The sequence below is a fragment of the Lepisosteus platostomus genome, unplaced genomic scaffold (assembly GCF_059453375.1).
Source record: "Lepisosteus platostomus isolate fLepPlt1 unplaced genomic scaffold, fLepPlt1.hap1 Scaffold_86_H1, whole genome shotgun sequence".
Taxonomy (NCBI): Eukaryota; Metazoa; Chordata; class Actinopteri; order Semionotiformes; family Lepisosteidae; genus Lepisosteus; species Lepisosteus platostomus.
Genome location: NW_028291698.1, coordinates 221,641 through 244,343, shown reverse-complemented (window position 1 = coordinate 244,343; position 22,703 = coordinate 221,641). Strand labels below are relative to the sequence as shown.

At 44.7% G+C, this 22,703-nt stretch overlaps 5 non-coding genes across 5 annotated transcripts; 3 read left to right on the top strand and 2 right to left on the bottom strand.

The window, feature by feature from the left end:
* Positions 1-2,291: 2,291 nt before the first annotated feature.
* Positions 2,292-2,373, top strand: trnas-aga (transfer RNA serine (anticodon AGA)). The gene has a single exon. It is a non-coding gene; the product is annotated as a tRNA-Ser (tRNA).
* An 841-nt stretch (positions 2,374-3,214) lies between these two features.
* trnai-aau (transfer RNA isoleucine (anticodon AAU)) lies at positions 3,215-3,288 on the top strand. Its single transcript has one exon. It is a non-coding gene; the product is annotated as a tRNA-Ile (tRNA).
* A 12,000-nt stretch (positions 3,289-15,288) lies between these two features.
* On the top strand, positions 15,289-15,361 carry trnar-ccu (transfer RNA arginine (anticodon CCU)). The gene has a single exon. It is a non-coding gene; the product is annotated as a tRNA-Arg (tRNA).
* A 3,650-nt stretch (positions 15,362-19,011) lies between these two features.
* On the bottom strand, positions 19,012-19,085 carry trnan-guu (transfer RNA asparagine (anticodon GUU)). The gene has a single exon. It is a non-coding gene; the product is annotated as a tRNA-Asn (tRNA).
* Positions 19,086-21,904: 2,819 nt separating this feature from the next.
* trnas-uga (transfer RNA serine (anticodon UGA)) lies at positions 21,905-21,986 on the bottom strand. Its single transcript has one exon. It is a non-coding gene; the product is annotated as a tRNA-Ser (tRNA).
* Positions 21,987-22,703: the final 717 nt, after the last annotated feature.

The window sequence follows — 22,703 nt, the reverse complement described above, 5'->3', positions numbered from 1 at the left end:
CATAATAATTAATAAAGAGAGTCTGATTTAACAAAGAACACACACCCAACATTTGACATTGCTGTTTCTTTATTGACCAAATGGTTTAAACAATCAAGGTCATTGATGGAAAAAGTACGTGAACCCTTATATTAAGGAGCTAGTGGAACCTCCTTTATGACAAAAACCTCAACCCCCACTTTCTGTAGCGGCTTGTCAGACCTGAGCAGCGGTTAGGAGGTATTTTGGCCTATTCCTCTATGCAAAACTGTTTCAGTTCATGTATATTTTTGGGATGTCTTGCGCTGAATGGCCTGCTTCCGATCACGCCACAGCACTTCAATGGGATTGGGGTCAGGACTCTTACTTGGCCATCCCAACATACGGAATTTCTTCTGTTTCAGCCACTCTGTTGTTGATGTACTCCTTTGTTTTTGTCATGTTGCAAGACCCAGCGTCTTTTGAGTTTTAGATCACAGGCAGACACCCTGACATTCTGCTGTAGAATTTCCTGATACATCTCGGAATTCATCGGTCCCTCGATGATTGCAAGCCGTACAGCCTCCGCCATGCTTCCCAGGTGGGATGAGATTTTTGAGTTGGTATGCGGTGTTTTGTTATCTCCAAACATAACGCTGTGCACATTTACCAACAAGTTCAACTTTTGTCACGTCTGTCCACAGAACATTGTTCCAGGAGTTGCTGTGGAACATCCATGTGGTCTTTAGCAAACTTGAGAGGGGCATTGGTGGTTTTTTTGGGGGGAGAGCAGTGGTTTCCTCCATGGTGACCTCGCATGATCACCACTCCTGTTCAGATTTCTTCTTATGGTGGACTCATGAACACAGACGTAAGACAAAGTAAACCACCTGTTTGCTAGATCCCATCCCCACTCAGCTAGTCAAAGATTCCCTCGAAGGACTGGCAGGACCTATAATTAGTATGATGAATGCATCGCTTGCGTCAGGCGTCGTACATGATCAATTTAAGGTAGTGGTTCTTAGACCGCTCCTTAAGAAGTCAAATTTGGATCCACAAGTTCTTAACAACTACAGGCCTGTCTCAAAGGTCCCATTTCAATCTAAAAGTCTTGAAAGAATAGTTGTTGCCCAACATCAAATGGATTCAAATAATATACTTGAGAAATTTCAGTCTGGTTTCTGAAACTGCATTAACAAGAGTCGTAAATTATATTCTCTTAGCTACTGATGCGGGGAATGCAACAGTGCTAGGTTGCAACAGTGCTAGGAATGCAAACTTTAGGTTGCGCTTCTTCATGCTGCATGATTGGCATGAGTGGAGCTTTTTAAACGTCTGTACTTACTGCGCCCCATAAGAAATCGTTTGTCCCTGTTCAAAAGAGATTGTGCGATGTCCTGCAGCGTTCGCAAAGCAAACCTTTGACAGTTTGAATAGAGGAATTTATTCTGCTTCCTGTGCATGCAGTAGTTACAAACTTGAACGTCTTTGCACGATCTCCTGCAGTTTTCAGTGGGCAGGCTTGGTCAGATGGCTTGGAAAAACGCACTGTGTTTCGGCTCGGGAAACATCATGAGCAGTGTCCTGCGTGTTTTCTGTGTATAGCTGTCTTTTAACGCATACAGAATTCATTCGAAATCATTGATTTCTCCAATTAACAAGGATCCCTTAAATGATGAGTCAAAGTAACATCTAATCGGATTAGTTTCCTTAGAGCTGGTTCAGAGTTTGGTCAAGAGTTTACCTTTCACAGATGAGCAAAGAAGAACGTTGGGGGTGCACGCTTCAAGGCACCTTACAGCTGTAGGGAGTGATTCGAGACGATTCGTGGCGTGTGCTCGTTCCCATATACCATACGCCCCGGCGTGCAGTGCTAGGATGACGTACAATACCGCTTGGGGACGTAACAGCGTTATATGCAAGTGCGGGACATGAGGGTTTTCGTTTGTTCGTTTTGTTTTGCTCTGCTTTGCTTTGTTTTGCTTTCCATCGCGTTGGTAAGAGCGTAAATAAAAAGGCGATTCCTGCGTCTACCACTAATGTAAGAGCTATTTCAAGTGCGACGTGGTGCGGCTTTTCAAATGCTTGTGGGCATTTCTCTGTTGTTGATTCTTTTTTTGTGTGTAACAAAGTGGCATTTTCATGTCCGGACGGGGAGACTTTATCATTCAGACATGAAGCCACCCTTAAGTCCTCTGAGGCGTGTCTGTCTGCAAGGCTTGTATTTTGGAAATGTTTTTTTGAAACGGAGAACGACTTTGAAATAGGCTTCCGCCGGCGCCTCGCGATCCAGGTAAGATTGTAGCAAGAACGCAGCGGCGGTGGGGCTTGCTGTAGTCGTGGCCGAGTGGTTAAGGCGATGGACTAGAAATCCATTGGGGTCTCCCCGCGCAGGTTCAAATCCTGCCGACTACGTTGTCCGCCTCCAGTCGGTGTGTTCCGGCGCAAGCAAAGAAGCGCGCCTCTTTGCTTTTCCTGGTGGTTTTAAAACGCCCAATCGCTTGTACCCGCTGCCTTGGAAATAAATTCTTCAGCGTCCGCGAATGGCATTTTGCAGCTGGAAGCATATGTCGACGCTTTTTGCACAGAGCACCAAAAAAGCGTCTTTTTTGAAGGCCCAGACACTGAGCGTTGGTGGTTCAGTGGTAGAATTCGTGCCTGCCACGCGGGAGGCTTGGGTTTGATTCCCGGCCAATGCAGTGGCTTTTGCAGCGAGCGGCTCCATCACTTGCATCCCCTTGCAACTCGCAACTGAAAACCCACTGAAGCTAAGCAGGTGTGAGCCAGGTCAGTACCCGGATGAGGGTGAGCTACAGGGAAAAACAAAGCTTCCAGCTGGATGCGGTGTTAATGGTGCCGGCGGGGGGGCGCTCACCCTGAGGTCTGTGCGGGTCCCAATGTCCCAGCATAGTGACGGAGACGCTGTGTTGTAAAAGGGCGCTGTCTTTCGGATGAGATGTAAAACCGAGGTCATAGTGCTCTGTGGTCATTAAAAGTGACCACCAAAACCTTTGACAAAAGCTCTTGGTAATTGATGGTCTTCAATAATGCTTCTCCTTTAGGTACATTTTAAATCAGCTGAAAAATGCTGTGAAATGGGGGGACACTTCAGGCCAGTGTAGGATTTGGGTTACAAGAACCATGAAACTGCACGAGAAAGCCCGTACACTGAATTACACGGCTTTCTATTCAAAGGAGGGCAAAAGAAATTCCCTGAGTTTGATTTTTTGCAGCACAGAGAGGACCACTGTCGCGAGGCTGGTTAGCTCAGTTGGTTAGAGCGTGGTGCTAATAACGCCAAGGTCATGGGTTCGATCCCCGTACGGGCCAGGTTCTTTTCTCCTGTCTTACCAAAGCTGTTAGGTTCCTTTCCGTGGTGAGATGGGTTGTCATGCAATGCTGCCACATAGTGCCGACAGACAAGAGTGTTGCGGGAGAAGAGAAAAGTGTTTGAAGATTTAAGAGTCTTAGGTGGAGTCAAAATCAAGTGTCACAAATGCAAGTGGTTGGATTTCCAATGTTTAATATGGTAAAAATAAGCAGAAGTTATCTGCCGGTCATGGCACAGTCTGCCATGCTTTTGTCAGATACTGTAAAGTGGTGTCGAACTGGAGCCTCACCATTTGCATATGTGAGGCTCCAGTTATACATCGAGTGTCACATTAACTGACAAAAATGAAGAGAGTTAAAGCAGCTGGAGAGGTTTTCTTACATCTTTTGAGCTGACACAGTTTTGGAAAATGTTTCCTTCACGCTGCACTGTACAATATAGGCAGCCAAGAGTCTCCAAAACAATACAGAATTGACAGATAGGAGAAAATTCCCACTCGTCCTGAAGTTCCCAAAATCCAGCACTGAGCGTAAACAAAGTGTCTAAGTAGCGTGGGAATGCTAACCCTAACCCTAGCTGGAGTTTGAGCAATCCAGCACTGAGCGTAAAAAGATGAGTCAAAGTAACGTCTAATCGGATTAGTTTCCTTAGAGCTGGTTCAGAGTTTGCTCAAGAGTTTACCCAGTGGGCATTGATTCGTCGAATATACGTATATTCACGGCGAAAATACGGCTATACGTATATATACGTCGCCTCGACGTATAATCAACGTCGAATTGCAACCGTAAAATCGACGACATTAATAAACGCATATATAACGTCGAAAACACATCTAACACAGTGCCTGAGGCTTTTTACTGTATGTATCGTGTGTGCTGCAACTAGGAGTAAACGGCACTCTGCACAGTGTACGAAGTAAATTATTTTCGCAGTAATTAATTTACACGTGTATAATAAATATAGTAAATATAATAAATTAATTACTGCGAAAATAATTTTCTTCGTAAATCCTGCAATCCAGATGATTGGGGTATTGGTGCATGGCTACAGTCTGTGCTAGGAACATGGAGAGGGTCTCTGGTTCAATACATATTTGTGGGTCTGGTATTATTCGTTATGATCATATCGTTAATATCCTGTTTGAAAAACATGTGGACTAAAGCTGCTGCTTCTGTGCTAATTGTACGCCCTGAAGGGATCATGAAGGTCAAAAAATGATTTCATGGGAAAGGTTCTCTTATCTAGTGGCAGAACCTGATGGGTAGAACAATATAGTTTTAAGGGGGGTTACCCTTGGGAGTGATTCCCCTAGATGCAAATGATTATTGTGGTTTATTTGTTCATAATAAGATGTTTTGCAGGAACGGAACAAAGAGAAATTTTACAACTTCAGCTAGAATTGTTCTGCAAAACGTCACAGCTGAGGCAGGGGAACAATGTGTAGATTTTTCTAAGAGTTATTACCCAGTTGTTGACCAATCTGTTGACCAATGTTGACCAAAAAAGCCTAGGATTATGCTGGGCTCCAGCCCACAGGGATTTACCTGTGCTGTAAGAACTAATGAGTGAATAAGGAGACTGGATTCTGGTGAAAGACTTCAGGAAAAAGAAATGGTGTTCACTCAGGTGGAGGGGGCTGTACCAGGTGCTGCTGACCACTGCCACTGCTGTGAAGGTCACAGAAATGGTGCCCTGGATTCATGCTTCCCACTGTAAAAAGGTCACAAACGAACTGAGCAAAGCACAGGAGTGATGTCTCCACAAGGACAGATGGGGATAACCTGCTTGGGACTGATGTGCACAGCCTTTTTCCTTTTTATGTAGAAGCCTGTCACCACCCCAAAAGAGGAAGAATCTAAACACGAAGCCTCTTTGTATACAAACTGGCTGAATGAAACTGATAATGAGGGGGATATGAGTAATTTGTGGTATAAATTTATAAATCATACTGTAAAGTTAAAGAAATTTAATGCATCTTGTTATATATGTGCTTTAATGCCTCATTCTACAGCCTCACCCATGCGACTTTTTATGAAATGTACTCTTTTATTAATATCACGTTAGAAGGCTTAGACGCTATTAAACAAGAATTAAGGGGAGTTAGATTAATGGCACTTCAGAACAGGTTCGTGCTGGACCTTCAAAATGCAGCATCTGGAGGAGTCTATGCTTTAGTAGGAGACTCCTGTTGTACATATATTCCAGCTAATGACTATGATTACGGAAATCTTACGCTCGCTATTCAGCATTTGAAAGAACTAAAAGACAAGGTGAATAAAGAGAGAGGCATAAAAGATACACTGGCTTTTCTCTCCTGGTTAGAATCACTGTTTGGGCCAGGGGGAATGTTTTTCTTTTAAGTTACTAACACCGATTATAGGGGCTGTGATACTTGTCTTCCTGTTTTTATGTTGCTGTATGACATGTATTATTCCAATGCTTCGAAATATGGAAATATGGTACCTAGGGGGATAAACTGTTCATCCTTCCAGTCTGGAGAATTGGCAGCTGTCTGACGTCAGTAAGTGATCCTTAAAAATTAATAGTTCCATGACAGTGTGCATCACCAGAAAATCAATTTCAATGCATTAAAACTCTTGTTATCCTTCTGATCATTGAAGTGTCATTGCCCCAGCACTGTATACTCTTACTTTTGACGCCTGTCTGAAGTTGGATCCATTTCTAAGAATGGTGACTCACATATCCTCATGCTCAACTTTGGCTCAACCACACAAACTATGAAGATAATCATCTGCTTTTGCTCCAAGATTTATGTTACTAGGCTCTCTCCTGGGGATCCTCGTGTTCAAACATTGCCCTTATTGTGGATGATCCATGACAGAATTCAGGGAATTCAGAATTCTGATACCTCAGCTCAGATTCTGACTGGGCAGACTGTCATTGCCTGGTGTGAATGTGTGCATATCTGTTTTTGTGCATGTTCTGTGGCCTGTTGTACAGTACATCACAAATGAAAGGGAAATGGAAAACTAAAATAAGACTCAAGTGTTTTATCTTTCATTAACAGTGTTTCATTAGTATCTATGCTAGATCCTGTCATCCACTGCTTACCACGACAGGCTCTAGCACGGGATAGCAGCTAATACATTTAACAATCTCACTGCACAATGTTGTATATTCAAGGGCTGATCTTCTGTACTTTTTCTTTCACTTTTCATGTCTTAGAAACTCAGTCCTGCCAGGAATAATCTGAGAACAAAATCAATCTGAGTGAAAATCTAAGCAGAGGAAGATTGTTTTACAGAGTCAACAAGGTCTAATTCAAGGTCATCAGCACTAACAACATTCTCTCTGGAGACAGGCGATAAGAAAATTGAAAGTGTGTATTGTTACACAACAGCAGAGACTATGAGTTATGCTATCATGAGAGTGGTGATGGATTTTTTTCATTGCTTAGTTTTGCAGGTTCTGTACATTTGAACATTCAAAGTGACTAAAGTAAAGGAGTTTTCCCTTTTTACCACATAATTCCCAAAAATCAACACTAATAGAAAGCCTAATTCCAGCCAAGATTCAATTACAGTCTCTCAAGCATTCCAGCAGTGGATTTCATGACTTCAGACAGCCATCTTTATCAGTGGAGAACTCAATGCTCTGAGGTTTACTGGCAGAGTCTCACACTGGGTAATATGTTGGTAAATAATGTCCTATGGAATTCTACTATTGATAAATTCTACTATGGAACTGGGATGTGTCCTGAAAAAATCTTCTATGATAGTGGTACAGTCCATCACACCCCACCTACAGCCTTTAAAAGAGAAAAAAAAACTGACAACAACAAAGTAAGTCTGTGGTGTAATCAACTAGGTCTTGCAAACATACTTAACCTCTTCCAGCTACCAACATTACAAATGCTGTTTACACATTAGATGGTTATTTTTTGGCTTCTGATATTATGGTGGAAAAAGAGCCCTGGAATCTTTGTAGAAGGACAAAAGACGGAAAGAACAGGCAGTGTAACCATGGCGAAGAGAAGGGAAATATTGGAGAGAGCTTTTTTCATACACTTTTTATCATTGTTTTTCCAGCCCAACAATGATCAACTAATATGGGCAGGCGTCCTGTGCCAAATCCAATCTACCTTTCTTCCAAGCATACAGGAATGTCAGTGAATTAAATATTGACATATGAAAATACCCAAAAATATGCAATCACACATATGCAGTTTGAGCAAACATAAGACAATACCCAAGTACCACAAACTACCAGGCATCATTAGCAGTTCAGGTGGGGAGCTGTGTCAGCATGCGTAGGCTGCAAAGGAACAAGTAATAGGTCTATTCCATGCTTAAAAGAGAAGAAAGAAAACACAACATTTCAGCCGTGGAGCCCTCACACCTGAAGAAGGCTCCACGGCCGAAACGTTGTGATTTCTTTCTTCTCTTTTCATCTAGTGTCATTAGCCAGTTCCTGTCAAAATAAAATAGAAAAGGATAACATTCTAGAGAGAGTTTGAAATACCAAGGTACAATTTAAACCATATTTCTTCCACTACAACCACAATATTTTGGAGAGATCGCTGAGCCTAACTGTTCTGGCATGTCCGTTAGCCTCCGTCCTGCTTCAGCAATGAATGCAACGGGGCACATTCTGAGGGAGATGCGGTCAATCAGGTTACAGGAAAACCACGCTATGCTTTTTTTTGAGATCCTGAAAAGGACAGAGGGGCCATGTATATGTGTGCAGCTGGATATGTAATTGCAGGTGGCGTAGCAAATTCTGCTGAAGCCCCACTGCCTGGTGTGGATGGTAGCTGTGCATGTTGCAGCAGAATTGTGCATGTGAGATCAAGGGGGCATGTCATGTGTTTGATCACTTCACTCCCTTCCGGAAGCACGTGACTCCCTGAGTCCAAAAAATTTGTAAGTTCTTTGGATGACCTGTGGACCGATCTTTCAGGATGAAGAATTCCTTAAGAAGAATAGATCTCGGCCCACCATCCCAATGCCTCCATCTGAAAACAGCAACCTCCCACTGCCCTTAGTCTGCAAGGCAGTCCTTTCAAGTGCGATGATGACGCCGGGACCTTCGTTGCCTATTGTACGAGCTGAACTTTTGTGCTCATCAATTCAAGGCTCTTTCCATCAACTCATCTTGTCTTTTGATGCTTCATGTTTTGTGCTCCTTTGACTATCGGCATATCGGGTGACTGCAAACACTGAAGTTCTTGCTTACGGAGTGTGGAACAGTGTTTTCAAGTGATCGCTGTTCTGTCATGTTGACGCCGAGTGAATCTTTCTTTGGCAACATGGGCAGGCTGACAGCAGCGCGAGCTAAAGTAATGGCAAATTTCTTGACTTATTTCTGAATGTGAATGTTCTTTAGAAAAGGGATGCGGCGTTGCTTCTCCCCCGTGTAAAGGTCACGCATTCCAGACGTGGTTATGAGCGAACAGTTGCCGCAAGTGTTTGAAAAGAGCAAGAGAGGAAGCAGCCCTGCCCCGTGTGAGGATCAAACTCAGGACCTTCAGACGATGAGACTGACGCGCTACCAACTACGCCAACGAGGCCAGCTGCAGTACACAGCTGGAAAGTTTGCCTCATATGGATTTCAGTCGCCCGTTCCCTAATCTTTAGACGCCCTCTGCTGGATGTTGCATTTGCCTTTTGATCTCACCGATACTTTTTTGGTCTGTTTCTGTTGCGAGTCCGTTTTTCAGATCTCACCTAGCACAAGTCTCTCTGGCTGAAGTGGCCTCTCTGCTTCAGCATCGTGCCCTCACTCAGCCATTAAAAACGTCACTCGGACTTCTGACATGCTGACATGAAATGTCAAGAGAGAGTGGCGGAGACGCTCAAGGCAGAGAGAAGATGAAGAGGGGGCGTGGCTGCAAAATGATTGACAGCTGCATGACGCTCTCCATGCAAGGCGTGACCACAGGCTAAAGGACACCTTTCGGCACATCAAGCTCTAAGCACACACCTGGAGGACGTGGTAAATGATCCCGTTATCTCTCGCATGCAAAGCGAGCGCTGTACCATGCAAGCTAACCCCCCTCGCTGGGGCTCATGCCTCTGTGTCGCCTAGTGCCGCTTGTTCCCCTCTTACCGAGTGCAGTTCACTGCCCTTCGTCTGCAAGGCAGTCGTGTAATTGCGGCTTTCTTGACTTATTGATGAAGGTCTGACTGGACGAGCGAATGACGCCTCTCCCCCGTCCTCAAGCTCGCTGACAGAATAAAATGGAAAGTGCTGCTGTGGCTCATTGGTTTAGGGGTATGATTCTCGCTTAGGGTGTGGGAGGTCCTGGGTTCAACTCCTGGATGAGCCCTTGTGTGCTCTTTTTGTCCTCGTCCACAAGACTGGGAACTGCATGGGCGAATGTGAAGAAGATCCTTCTCGAACGTGCAAACCGTGCGAGAAGAGGGGGCGCTTGTTTCCAGCCAAAACTTCTCGCGTGTGAGACGAGCTGACCATCGCTGCAGGAGGTGGGAGGGTCACTCTGGTAGACAGGGCTGACCTTCGGCAATAGGATTTATACTCTCCAAGATGATATTTGCACTTTCTGGAGAGGCGATTTTCTCCACTTCAGTAGCCCGATTTCGTCGATTGCGTGGAGAGGGCTGTAGAATGTGGCGGCGCCTTTCCTGCTCCGTCCATGACAGGCGTGCTGGTCTCTGGAGAGAGAGCACGGTCCATCAGCACACTCCAATAAAGGCACTGGAAGCAGCTGAATCGCAATGGCGAAGCTCAGCGCTGGGCCGCTGGGCACATCTTACCACCGTTTCCGTAATGTAGTGGTTATCACGTTCGCCTCACACGCGAAAGGTCCCCGGTTCAAAGCCGGGCGGAAACAGACTTCTTTTGTCGCCACGCACAAAAGGGGATTGGGGATTCGCCTAGCGCTGTGATCGAACAGACCCACTCACCTCTTAGTGTGGCGGGATCTGCACAGTGCATGTCGCAGCGCATCCTGCTTTCACTTCAATGCGCGTCCTGATGTACCCCGGTCTCCCGCGTGACAGGTGGGGACAGGTGACAGGTCCTATACTAACGAGGAAGACATCGCTCTCTCCGACCCCCGGCATCGTGTCCCGACCCACCGTGCTGGAAGCCGACGGGTGCTGTGATTCCTTTACGGAGCAGAAATGACAACCGAGGAGCCGAGAGATCATTTCAGCATTTCGCGTCTGAACGGAAAACACAAACGACCAACTCAGAATGACTTGCCTTTGACGCTTTTCAAAGCGTTCTTTGTGCACGGCGACTGCGCCGCCTAGCAGATACAAATGGGTTGTACAACTTTAAACTAGCAAATGGAAGACAGCTAAGCCCCCTCTCTTTTAGCCCAGGTTCGATCTGTCTCCCAGAATCACCAGGGCGCACACACACACACCCGTGCCGTTGAAGTGCTCTGCTTCATTTCTAAGGGCAACTCAACATTCACTCCTACCCCGAGTGCAGAAAAGACAGTGTCTGCAGCAACAGCAGCTCAGGTCTCTGCACAGGAGCTAAGCTGCCCCCATCTCCTCTGCTCTGCGGCTCCTGTGGAGTGGAGTCCTGCCTGGAGCTGTGTTTGCAGGCGGCGGCTCCCCGCGCCCTGTCTGTGCGTCGTGAAATTAATTAATAACGTTAATAAATTTATAAAGTTAATAAAGTTATAAATTAGAAATTAATAACGATATAATTATATTCATGTACCGCAACACAAGAATAGTACACGCTGTACATTGTCTGTCGATAATGTTTCTGTAGTGCTTTTTCAGCACTCAGCATATGACTGTGCTGGTGGTGCTGTGGGTTAGGTTCCTGACTTCCATATCACACGGTCTATGATTGAATCCCATCGAACTATGACTTTACTTTTTAACAAACATTTCTTTGAAAAAATGAAACGTTTCCCTTGGTCAGAGATTAAATAAAACCTCACTTTTTTTTTGAGGTTTTACTGTGCAGAGTGAGGTTTTACCTCACTTTTTTTGAGCAGAAGGTTTACTGTGACCTGAGAAGGGCCGGCACCCAACCACGGTGGTACACACACACGCTCTCACTCATATGAGCTACATGGCTACCAAGATGATCTCGGGTGCGCCGAGCTGGTACGGAACATATTGAACTGATCGACGGCGAATTGTCTCTCAGACAGGCTTTTCACCTCTAAGCTCCCTGACTGACAGTGATCAGCTAGGTAGTGAAACAGTCAGCTGCTTCTAAGCCTTAAACAGCTGCATCTCGGCGCTTCCACAGAGAGATGATTTGAAAGCCGAACATCGCCCATTGGGAACACCTTACTATCACTAGTTTAAGAGACTCTTAAGGTCTTGCAGAGGTGCCTGTCTAATAGCATGCGCTTTGCAAGCTATAGGTGTTTAGGCTGAGGCAGAATGCCTGTTAACAAAATGTTTTTCTAAAGGTGTGTCCAAGTGGCTGCAAAAGGGCAACACTCCCGGGGCGCCGTGGCTTAGTTGGTTAAAGCGCCTGTCTAGTAAACAGGAGATCCTGGGTCTGAATCCCAGCGATGCCTTCTTTGTTCTGTCTTCTCGAACAGTACTGGTCATTATGGACAACCGCCTACGGCTAGACTTAATTAAATGCAAGTATTCATTTCCTGTCTTTAACGGGACTTGTTTTTCTTAAAATGGATGCAACTTGCAAAACATGAAATACAAACCTTGCTAATCAGCGCTAGCGGCTGGCAAAAAAAAAGTCAGCAATGTTTTTTTCTTTAACCTTAACCCTACTAATGGAGAAGAGTTAAACGACCGAGTTTATGCAGCTTAAACGGTGCGCACGTCGGGTTCTTAGCTGAAAGGGTGGTAAATCACGCTCACCCCAGTCCTTAATCTTTTAAAGAGGATACAAAATTGAACCTAGTCGCCACATCACATACATCCTGTTCAATGATAAAAAGGTAACATCTATCCTCGCTCCAGACTAAATCTCACGTTGAGGGCATATTTTTTTTCACTTTACCGTGAGTCGGGCTCGGCTGCACAGAGGAGAGAGCAGAGCAATGAGGTCACGGGGACAGGGGAATCACACGCTGGCGGTTTGAATACGCGGAAGATCACTGAGAGATCCACAGTACATGGACCCTCCGTGCGCCATCAGTCCGCACTCCGGACTCTGAATCCTGCCATCCGAGTTAAGATCTCGGCGGAACCTGAGGCGCAGGTCCTTCTTAAAACGTAATCTGGTGAGCATTTTTAGAATCGTACTTGTATAGATGTAGCCTTTAATGTGTTGCTAGGTTAAAATTGATGACTTCTTGTATTTCAGTAGGCAACTGCCCTCTTGATTTCGGATTTAATTTCTTTATTACAGGGGCGCTTTTATGAAGATAGAGTCATGTTCAGGTACTTTGCTTGATGGAGGAAGCTCATTTCGGACTCTATGATCTGCTCACCTGGAAAGGTCTGCTGTACTGCTACAAGAGAGAAGTAGAGTCTGGAAAAAGGGACAATTTTATGATGCTTTGGAAGGTAATGTTTTTTTTCTTTGAAATCGAAATGAATCAGAATATCAGTGCAAAAGACAAACTCTTGGTTTGGTTTAAAGAGATATGGTTTTAAAACAGACAACATGTAGAAAACAGGTGTTTCTCACTTTTGGAAAAGAATGGACCGGGGGTAATATTTTACTAGTTGCAGGGCTGAGCTCACTGGGTTACAGTCCAGCAGCGTCACACCAAGGCCAGTGGCGCAATGAATAACGCGTTTGATTACGACTCAGGAGATTGTAGGTTCGACTCCTACCTGGCTCGGGTCATTTTTAAACGCATCGGGCTGCTCCCTAAGTAGTCTGTGCTACTTACTGCATTGTAATTGTACCCAGTAAGAGATTTCCTTCATGTAAATGAACTGCACCTGACAGCTTTAGAAAAACACCTGGGCTCAGTACGGTGCTGAGAGCTTAGCGTTGCTGTTTTAATTAGCACGCACTGCATCCGCTATGGACCCGAACTTTTCAATTATTCCGATCAGTAAGTCAACACGTAGTCCACATGAAAGGTAGAAATATTCTCTTGTCTGTCTCTTGTTTGTATAGAACTGAATGTCCCTGACAATGTACTGTTAGTTTTAATTGAAGAACGGCATTTGTGTTCAAATATACCAGACAAGTTTACGTAACTGCTCATGCGACACTCAGTTGTAATTAGTCAAGAAATAAAGTCGAACAACAGCTGCGGGTTTGATTCTGAACGTATGAGATTGCAACGCCTTTTACTTCCATTGACAAATGATAGAGATTCGAAGAGAGATCCTTCAGACCAGCAAGCAAACCCACGGCTATTTCGGTTTTCTATCTAGGCAACGTTGGGGTCTGCAATAGCATACATGAAAGCGTGATGCAATTTCTGTGGCTACATTTGTTGCACGTCATGCACAGTAAGAGTGTTTCTAACACCAAATAAAAAGTCAACAATTAGTGATCACGCCTTCTCCTCAGTTAACCCACTGAAACCCTTGCTGTTAACAGTTCTTTACTGCGTGCTTTACGAGCACCTACATATCGTGTCGGTTCTTTCAGCTTTATTCATTAGGTTTTCAAAGGCATAAGTAGAGCACCAGAGGTGCGAACGCAAAATGTGTGGTTATCTGAAGTCTTGCTTTCCATGGCAGCGGGTCCAAGCGATTTAGCGTTTTTATAGTACCGGGAAAGGAGAAGCAGCACTTCGCCTCTGCCGCGCAGACACAAGGCGACGTACGGCAGACGCCGGAGTCGGCAGGTTTCGAACCTGCGCGGGGAGTCGCCAACGCATTTCGAGCCCATCGCCTTAACCTCTCGACCACGACAAAAGCGAGCCCGCCGCCGCCGCATTCCTCCTATAATCAAACACGGACTGCGAGGTGGCTTCAAATGTTAAAGTCCCCCCGTCCGGATGTCAAAATGCAACTTTGGCAGACAGAACAAACATCAACAAACCACAAATGTGGACAAGGATTTTACAAGCTGCACCACACTGCACTTTCAAAAGCATTTACATTCGTGTTAGACGCAGGAATTTGCCTTTGATTTGCGCGCTTACGAACGCCATGGAAAACGAAACAAAACTAAAGCCCTCAGCTCCTGCACTTGATTATAATCCCGTTATGTGTCGAAGCAGGAATTTACGTCATCCTACCACTGCAACACGGGGAATAGAGGGAAATGAGCACAAGCTACGAATTGTCTCTAATCAGTCCCTACAGTTGTAAGACGCCTGGAAGCGTGCACCCCCATCATTAATCTTTGCGCATCTGTGCAAGGTAAACTCTGGAGCAGTCTCTGAAACGGCTCAAAGGAAACACGTGATTGATTCCATGTGCATCTGGGGTTCATTTCTTATTTACATTTAATTCAAGGGAAAGGCTTGGGTCAGTTTCAGACGGCCTCCAACAGCGAGATTCAAGCGCCCCACCTTCAGCCCAATCTGCGCCGCCAGAACGCCAACGGCTCCTCTGGTCTCCGGGGTGCGGTTGTGACCCCGTAACCTAAAGTGTTGGTGGCAGACAAATGGAGACTAACAGGTGATGTCCTAGGACATGACCACATTGTGACACTCGGTGGGGATGGTGACCATTGCTTGGAAAAGAGTGCGAGGCCCCTTTAGAAAAACATTTTGTTAACAGGCATTCTGCCTCAGCCTAAACACCTATAGCTTGCAAAGCGCATGCTATTAGACAGGCACCTCTTCAAGACCTTAAGAGTCTCTTAAACTAGTGATAGTAAGGTGTTCCCAATGGGCGATGTTTGGCTTTCAAATCATCTCTCTGTGGAAGCGCCGCGATGCAGCTGTTTAAGGCTTAGAAGCAGCTGACTGTTTCACTACCTAGCTGATCACTGTCAGTCAGGGAGCTTAGAGGTGAAAAGCCTGTCTGAGAGACAATTCGCCGTCGATCAGTTCAATATGTTCCGTACCAGCTCGGCGCACCTGAGATCATCTTGGTAGCCGTGTAGCTCAGATGAGTGAGAGCGTGTGTGTGTGTGTACCACCGTGATTGGATGCCGGTCCTTCTCAGGTCACAGTAAACCTTCTGCTGCCTAACTTTCCCCAGTGTGCCCCAGTGGCCTAATGGATAAGGCACTGGCCTCCTAAGCCAGGGATTGTGGGTTCGAGTCCCATCTGGGGTGCTCCTGTCCCATTTTGAGCATACAAATGTCCTTGTGATTTGCAAAGCTACAACCCCACCTTACTCAGTGAGCGTCTCTGCTTTTCTCTCACATACAGTTGGGAGAAAAACTTTTGTAAACAGCCCTTCGGAATGATGTGGATTTCTGCATGAATGGCTCCTAACATGTGATCTTATCTTTATCTAAGTCATAATAATTAATAAAGAGAGTGTGATTTAACAAACAACACACGCCCAACATTTGACATTGCTGTTTCTTTATTGACCAAATGGTTTAAACAATCAAGGTCATTGATGGAAAAAGTACGTGAACCCTTATATTAAGGAGCTAGTGGAACCTCCTTTATGACAAAAACCTCAACCCCCACTTTCTGTAGCGGCTGGTCAGACCTGAGCAGCGGTTAGGAGGTATTTTGGCCTATTCCTCTATGAAAAACTGTTTCAGTTCATGTATATTTTTGGGATGTCTTGCGCTGAATGGCCTGCTTCAGATCACGCCACAGTACTTCAATGGGATTGGGGTCAGGACTCTTACTTGGCCATCCCAAAATACGGAATTTCTTCTGTTTCAGCCACTCTGTTGTTGATGTACTCCTTTAACTTTCAACTTTTGTCACGTCTGTCCACAGAACATTGTTCCAGGAGTTGCTGTGGAACATCCATGTGGTCTTTAGCAAACTTGAGAGGGGCAGTGGTGGTTTTTTTGGGGGGGAGAGCAGTGGTTTCCTCCATGGTGACCTCGCATAATCACCACTCCTGTTCAGATTTCTTCTTATGGTGGACTCATAAACACAGACATAAGACAAAGTCAACCACCTGTTCGCTAGATCCCATCCCCACTCAGCTAGTCAAAGATTCCCTCGAAGGACTGGCAGGACCTATAATTAGCATGATGAATGCATCGCTTGCGTCAGGCGTTGTACCTGATCAATTTAAGGTAGTGGTTGTTAGACCGCTCCTTAAGAAGTCAAATTTGGATCCACAAGTTCTTAACAACTACAGGCCTGTCTCAAAGGTCCCATTTCAATCTAAAAGTCTTGGGAGAATAGTTGTTGCCCAACGTCAATCGTATCTGGATTCAAATAATATACTTGAGAAATTTCAGTCTGGTTTCTGAAACTGCATTAACAAGAGTCGTAAATGATATTCTCTTAGCTACTGATGCGGGGAATGCAACAGTGCTTGTGCTTCTAGATCTTAGAGCTGCCTTTGACACGGTTGACCTCTCTGTTTTGTTACACAGGCTTGAGTTTGAGGTTGGCTTATCTGGAACCGTCCTTCAGTGGTTTACTTCACATTTAACTCATCGTTTTCATTATGTTCAAATATCTAATAATTGTACTGCTTCATCAATGTCACCAGTTCAATTTGGGGTACCAGAAGATCAGTGCTGGGACCAATATTGCTCTCTCTCTCTACATGCTGCTGCTAGGTAGGATAATATGAAAAAATAATATGAACTTTCATTCATATGCTGATGACACTCAAATAAACATTTTGTTTACACCAAACGACAACTCTTCTATTATCAGTTTAGTTAAATGCATTAAGGAAGGAAATACTTGGATGTGTGAAAACTTTTTGTTACTCAACTCTGAGAAAAATGAGGATCTGTTGATCGGAGGCAACAATACTGATAGGACTACTATAACTTCAGCACTTAACTCAGAGGATTTAAACATTTGCCTCAAAGAGACAGCACGTTACCTAGGCGGCATATTAGACACAAGGCTCTTAACAACTTGCATTGTTAAGTGCCTTGGGACAACCTTGTTGTGAAAGGCGCTATATAGAAATACATTGATTTGAATTGAATTGACAATGTAAAATGTTGTTTGTGTTGTTTGTTAAACAAGACTGTCTTTATTTATCAAAAAATAAAAGGAATTTGCTAGGAATGCAAACGTTAGGTTGCGCTTCTTCATGCTGCATCGTCGGCATGAGTGGAGCTTTTTAAACGTCTGTACTTACTGTGCCCCATAAGAAATCGTTTGTCCCCGTTCAAAAGACATTGTGCGATGTCCTGCAGTGTTCGCAAAGCAAACCTTTGACAGTTTGAAAAGAGGAATTTATTCTGCTTCCTGTGCGTGCAGTAGTTACAAAGTTGAACGTCTTTACACGATTTGCTGCAGTTTTCAGTGGGCGGGCTTTGTCAGATGGCTTGGAAAAACGCACTGTGTTTTGGCTCGGGAAACATCATGAGAAGTGTCCTGCATGTTTTCTGTGTATAGCTGTCTTTTAACGCATACAGAATTCATTCGAAATCATTGATTTCTCCAATTAACAAGGGTCCCTTAAAAGATGAGTCAAAGTAACGTCTAATCAGATTAGTTTCCTTAGAGCTGGTTCAGAGTTTGCTCAAGAGTTTACCTTTCACAAATGCGCAAAGAAGAATGTTGGGGGTGCATGCTTCAAGGTGCCTTACAGCTGTAGGGAGTGATTCGAGACGATTCGTGGTGTGTGCTAGTTCCCATATACCGTACGCCCCGGGGTGCAGTGCTAGGATGACGTACAATACCGCTTGGGCACGTAACGGCGTTATATGCAAGTGCGGGACGTGAGGGTTTTCGTTTGTTCATTTTGTTTTGCTCTGCTTTGCTTTGTTTCGTGGTCAAGAGGCGTAAGGTAAGTCGTAATCCAGGGAGAACACTGGTGGCAAACAGTCCGAGGTGAGAGGCGAGGTCCAAAGTCGAAAAGGCAGAAGGGGAGTCCAATATCCAGAATAAACGAGGTAATGGAAAAAACGCCAGGTAGAGCTCTCAAGGAGTAGACTCAATACCAGCGGGAAGCAGGTAAAGATGGTAAAAATAGCACTGCGTACCGCACGGTGGAGTGTGTGCAGGTGGGTTAACTCGTGCGGCGGCGTTTGTTAATAATCACCCGCTGCTGGTGCTGTTTAGATTGCTTAAGAGTTGGTCTTAACTGCCTGGCGGTCATGACAAGCTCCTCTTTAAGCTGTGGTTTAGTTTTGCATTCATGTGTTTCTAGAGCAGTTATTTATGGGGGTGGGTGGGTCTTTCACAGAGGCTCAGGACAAATCCCCCGCCTGAAAGTCTAATGTGTGCGTTCAGACAGTCACAGGTCAAGAGCCAGGCAGGAGGACAATGGACAGAAGAGCCAACGAACTAAAAATAAAAGAACAGATATGAAAAAGCCACCATCTTTTTCTTTTTGACATTTTCCGACTTCTATGCAAGCCAGGACAAAGTTGCTCGTAGCTGCTTGTGGATTCAAATACTCTATCGAGTGCTTTGATGAGTTTTTGCAATTTGATTGTCGTCCTGTCAGCCTGTTTCTGTTTTTTTTTTTTTTTCAATCTAGGGATGGAAAGTATGAGGGAAATGATGGAGCAATCAATAACCGCTCCGGAAAAATGGCAGAAAGAAATGGTCCGTCACTAAGGACATTTGTGAAGCAGAGGAGTGACACCACCACAAAGGCGACACATTCTGCTGATGGTTTTGGTGAATAATGATTGAGGCGCGTTAAGAGAAAGGTAGCTGTGTCAGCATGCGTAGGCTGCAAAGGATCAAGCAAAGGTTTACTCCATGCTGAAAAGAGAAGAAAAGAAGCACAACGTTTCGACTGTGGAGCCTTCTGCACCATCTTCTTTAGCGGTGATGATGTTTACATTGGAAAAACGGAGACATGCGTCCCTGGGTGGGCTTGAACCACCAACCTTTCGGTTAACAGCCGAACGCGCTAACCGATTGCGCCACAGAGACTGACAGCCGCTTGTGCTCCCTACATTTGCAGGTTTATGGTCAAAGAAAACAATCACTTGCGCTTCTTGCAGCCGGCAATCTTTTTCCACTGACAACCAAGAAATGGATTTCATCTTTCACAAGCTGTATGGATTTCTTCAAAAACAAGTTATTCCAGAAAGGAAATGAATTCTTGCATTAAACTGAACCAAGCTGTACATGTTTGTCTGAAATGATACATTCGGCACAACAAGACACGGAGAGAGGCACCGCTGGTATTCAGACCCAGGATCGCCTGCTTACTAGGCGGGCACTTTAAGCCACTAGGGAACAGTGCCAGCAGAGCACCGCGCTTTTACAGACACTTGGACACATCTGCGTTCGGTGTGCACTTAACCTGCTCTCTGAGCCCGTTGCCTCCGTCCCATTTAATAGCAGAACTGACGCCAAGAGAAATGATGAGAAATGGCATTTATCGGGCACTTTTCATGTCCAAGGAGCTCAATGCCCTTGACACCTCCCCAAGGCGACAGAGCTGTGCATTCTTTGGCGACACCATTTTTTCTTTTGTTTAATTTCTATACTTATTGATAGAATAAAAACGATATGTCATGTACTGTAAGGGAAATGTCTCTTTTCATGGGGAAAGCTAGCACCAGCAAATGTTGTGTTTAGAAGAAGTGATTTAACATGACACGTGACCTAATTTACTGGAGCAAAAGCTCACCCAGCAAGCCCTGCTTTACTTCTACAGGAGAGAAGTACTGTAGAGTCTGCAAGATGTTCAGCTGGGTAGCTACGTCAGCATGCCTCGGCTGAAAAGGAACAAGTACTAGGTTTATTGCATGCTGAAAAGAGAAGAACGGAAACACAGCGTTTCGACTGTGAGGTCTTCTCACACCTGAAGAAGCCTCACACCTGTAAAAGGCTCCATGGTTTTCTTTCTTCTCTTTTCAACATGGAATACACCTATTGTCTGCAAGATGTGACAATTTCATGGTGTTTTGGAAGAAAACCTTTTTCTTTGAATTCAAAATCAATCGGAATTTCAGCACGACACATCAACACTTTTTCTGTTTAAAGGAGATGATATTTTAAACCTGATAAAAATAGTAGGAAACACAAGTTTCTTGCTGTTAAAATTTAGTTCGGGAAGTGTACTACTAGTAGCAGTGTAGAGCTCTCTGTGGTGGAGTGCAAGTGCATGTTCTATGGGCCAGTGGCGTAATGGATAATGCGTCTCACTTCGGATCAGAAGATTGTAGGTTCGAGTCCTGCCTGGCTCGTGAGGCTTTTAAACCTCTCAGGTTCCTCGGTAACAGGTTGGCGTCATGTATATGAACTATAGAAAAGCATTTGCCACAACCCGTAAATTAGCACGCAAGTGCGGGCTGGTGAACACAGAACTGTATGGAGATCATCTCCAGCTCCAAGCTCAAATGCAATGAAAAAACATGCAGAACAGAACTGGAGAGCAGCTGAATTTGTGCTCAGTAGGGTGGGGAGGACTCAGCATTGCTATTGTTCTAATTGGCATGAACTGCAGGGGATCTGAATCAGAACATGTCAGTTAGTTCGACCATTGCGTCAATATGTAGGCCACGTTAATACAGAATTATTACTTTGTCTGTCTCGTCTTTGTATATAGCTGAATGTCCCTGACAATTTCATGTTAGTTTTTAAGAACGACATTGGTGCTAATATATACATATATAGCATATAAGGAACACGTAAAAGTTTAGTCCATGCTGAAAAGATAAGAAAACCGCCACAACGTTTCATCTTGGAATAAATCTTTACTTGTTGTTTTGCAGCCTACCCATTCTGACCTAACTCCTCCCTTGAAATTCCCTAACAGATAAGGGTACGTAACGGCTCATGCGATGCTCAGTTGCAATTTGTCCCAAAACAAACAAGAACAGCAGCTGAGGGTTTGAGTTTGAACATGCACTGTATTAAAGCAGCTTTTATTTCCATTGATAAATGCTAGATATTCCTACAGAGATTCTCCAGGTGAGTAAGCGATTCCTGTTTCTGTTTCTATTTCTGTTTCATATATATATACAGTATATATATGTTACATGTGTCTCTGCAATAGTATAAATGTGTTATACACTATCAGGGGCTGCTTTTTTGTGCACCTCATCTACAACAAGGGTTTTTTTTTCATTTATGTTTGTGGACCTTCACCATTTGAGGAAGTGAGTTAGATAAGAAAGTTACAGGTATGGTGAGCAATGACTGACAAAGGCACGTACTGGGTATTCCTTACAGAAGTGTAAGCAATTTGTTCTAAAAAACACCGGCTAAAGTCCAACATCGTTAGCAATCTTATTACTTAAACAGAATTAACATCAATAAACTGTAATGTGCTGGTACATGCGAGTAGATTTGATCTTCTATTAAACAAAAATGCAATTACAGCTCTAAAAAGGTCAACCTAGACTTCTGTAACAGATCTGTTCAGGTCATCGCTGTTTCTCTGACCTTGTGAGTCTTTGGAATTTTAAAAGTGTATTTTGCTTGCCTTTCATGTGGTCTGTGTACAAGTCACTGTGGCGTATGCGGTCCTACACAGCCTTGCTATAGACGTGACGAGCCTCCGCTATGTTGCAATGGAGAACAGGTTCAGTACGGAGCTGCTGAGAAAATTCAGCTGGAAAGCTCGTTGCAGAAAAGCATCGTTATCTGTGTCCAGCGGCAAAGCGTCCATCGTGGGTGCTGAAGAATCGATTTCACAGGCTGCGGGTCCAGGCGATTTAGAGTGTTAAAGGTCCCAGCGAAAACGGAACGGCGCTGGTCCTTTTACACGCACGCACGCAACCAAATGCAAAGGACGCCGTAGTCGGCAGGATTTGAACCTGCGCGGGGAGACCCCAACAGATTTCAAGTCTGTCACCTTAACCACTCGGCCACGACTACAGCGAGTGCTGCGGCCGCTGCCTTCTTGCTACAATCGAACAGGGAGTGCGAGGCGGCGGCGGCAGTGGAGGCAACTTTTTTCAAGTTCGCTCTCCGTTTAAGAAACCTTTTACGCCATACGTGCAAGCACACACACACACACACCTCAGAGGACTTAAGGGTGGCTTCAAGTTGGAATGATAAAGTCTCCCCGTTCGGACATGAAAACAGAACGTTCTTAGACAGAAAGCAATCAACAACGGAGACATGTGGACGACGATTTTAGTCACTGCACTTTGAATAGCATTTTTACTCCAGTTACAGGAGATGCACCAATGGCCCTTGACCTACGCTCTTACCAATGCCTTGAACATTCAAACAAAACAGCCCTCAAGTCCTGCGGTTTAATATAACGCTGTTACGTGTCGAGGCAGTATTTGACTCTGTCCTACCGTTGAGACACGGGGCGTATATGGAAACGAACACATGCTACGGATCGTCTCTAATCGGTCCCTACAGTTGGAAGGCTCCTTGAAGCGTGCACCCCCATCATTCATCTTTGCGCATCTGTGAAAGGTAGACTCTTGAGCAATGTTTGAGCCAGCTCTAAGGCAACTAGTGCTATTGGACAGACACCTCTGGAAGATCCTAAGAGTCTCTTAACACCACTTCCAGCAGCAAGCTTAATTGTTCGCTGGAGGTCTCCCACCCAGGTACTGACCAGGCAAAGAATCACCA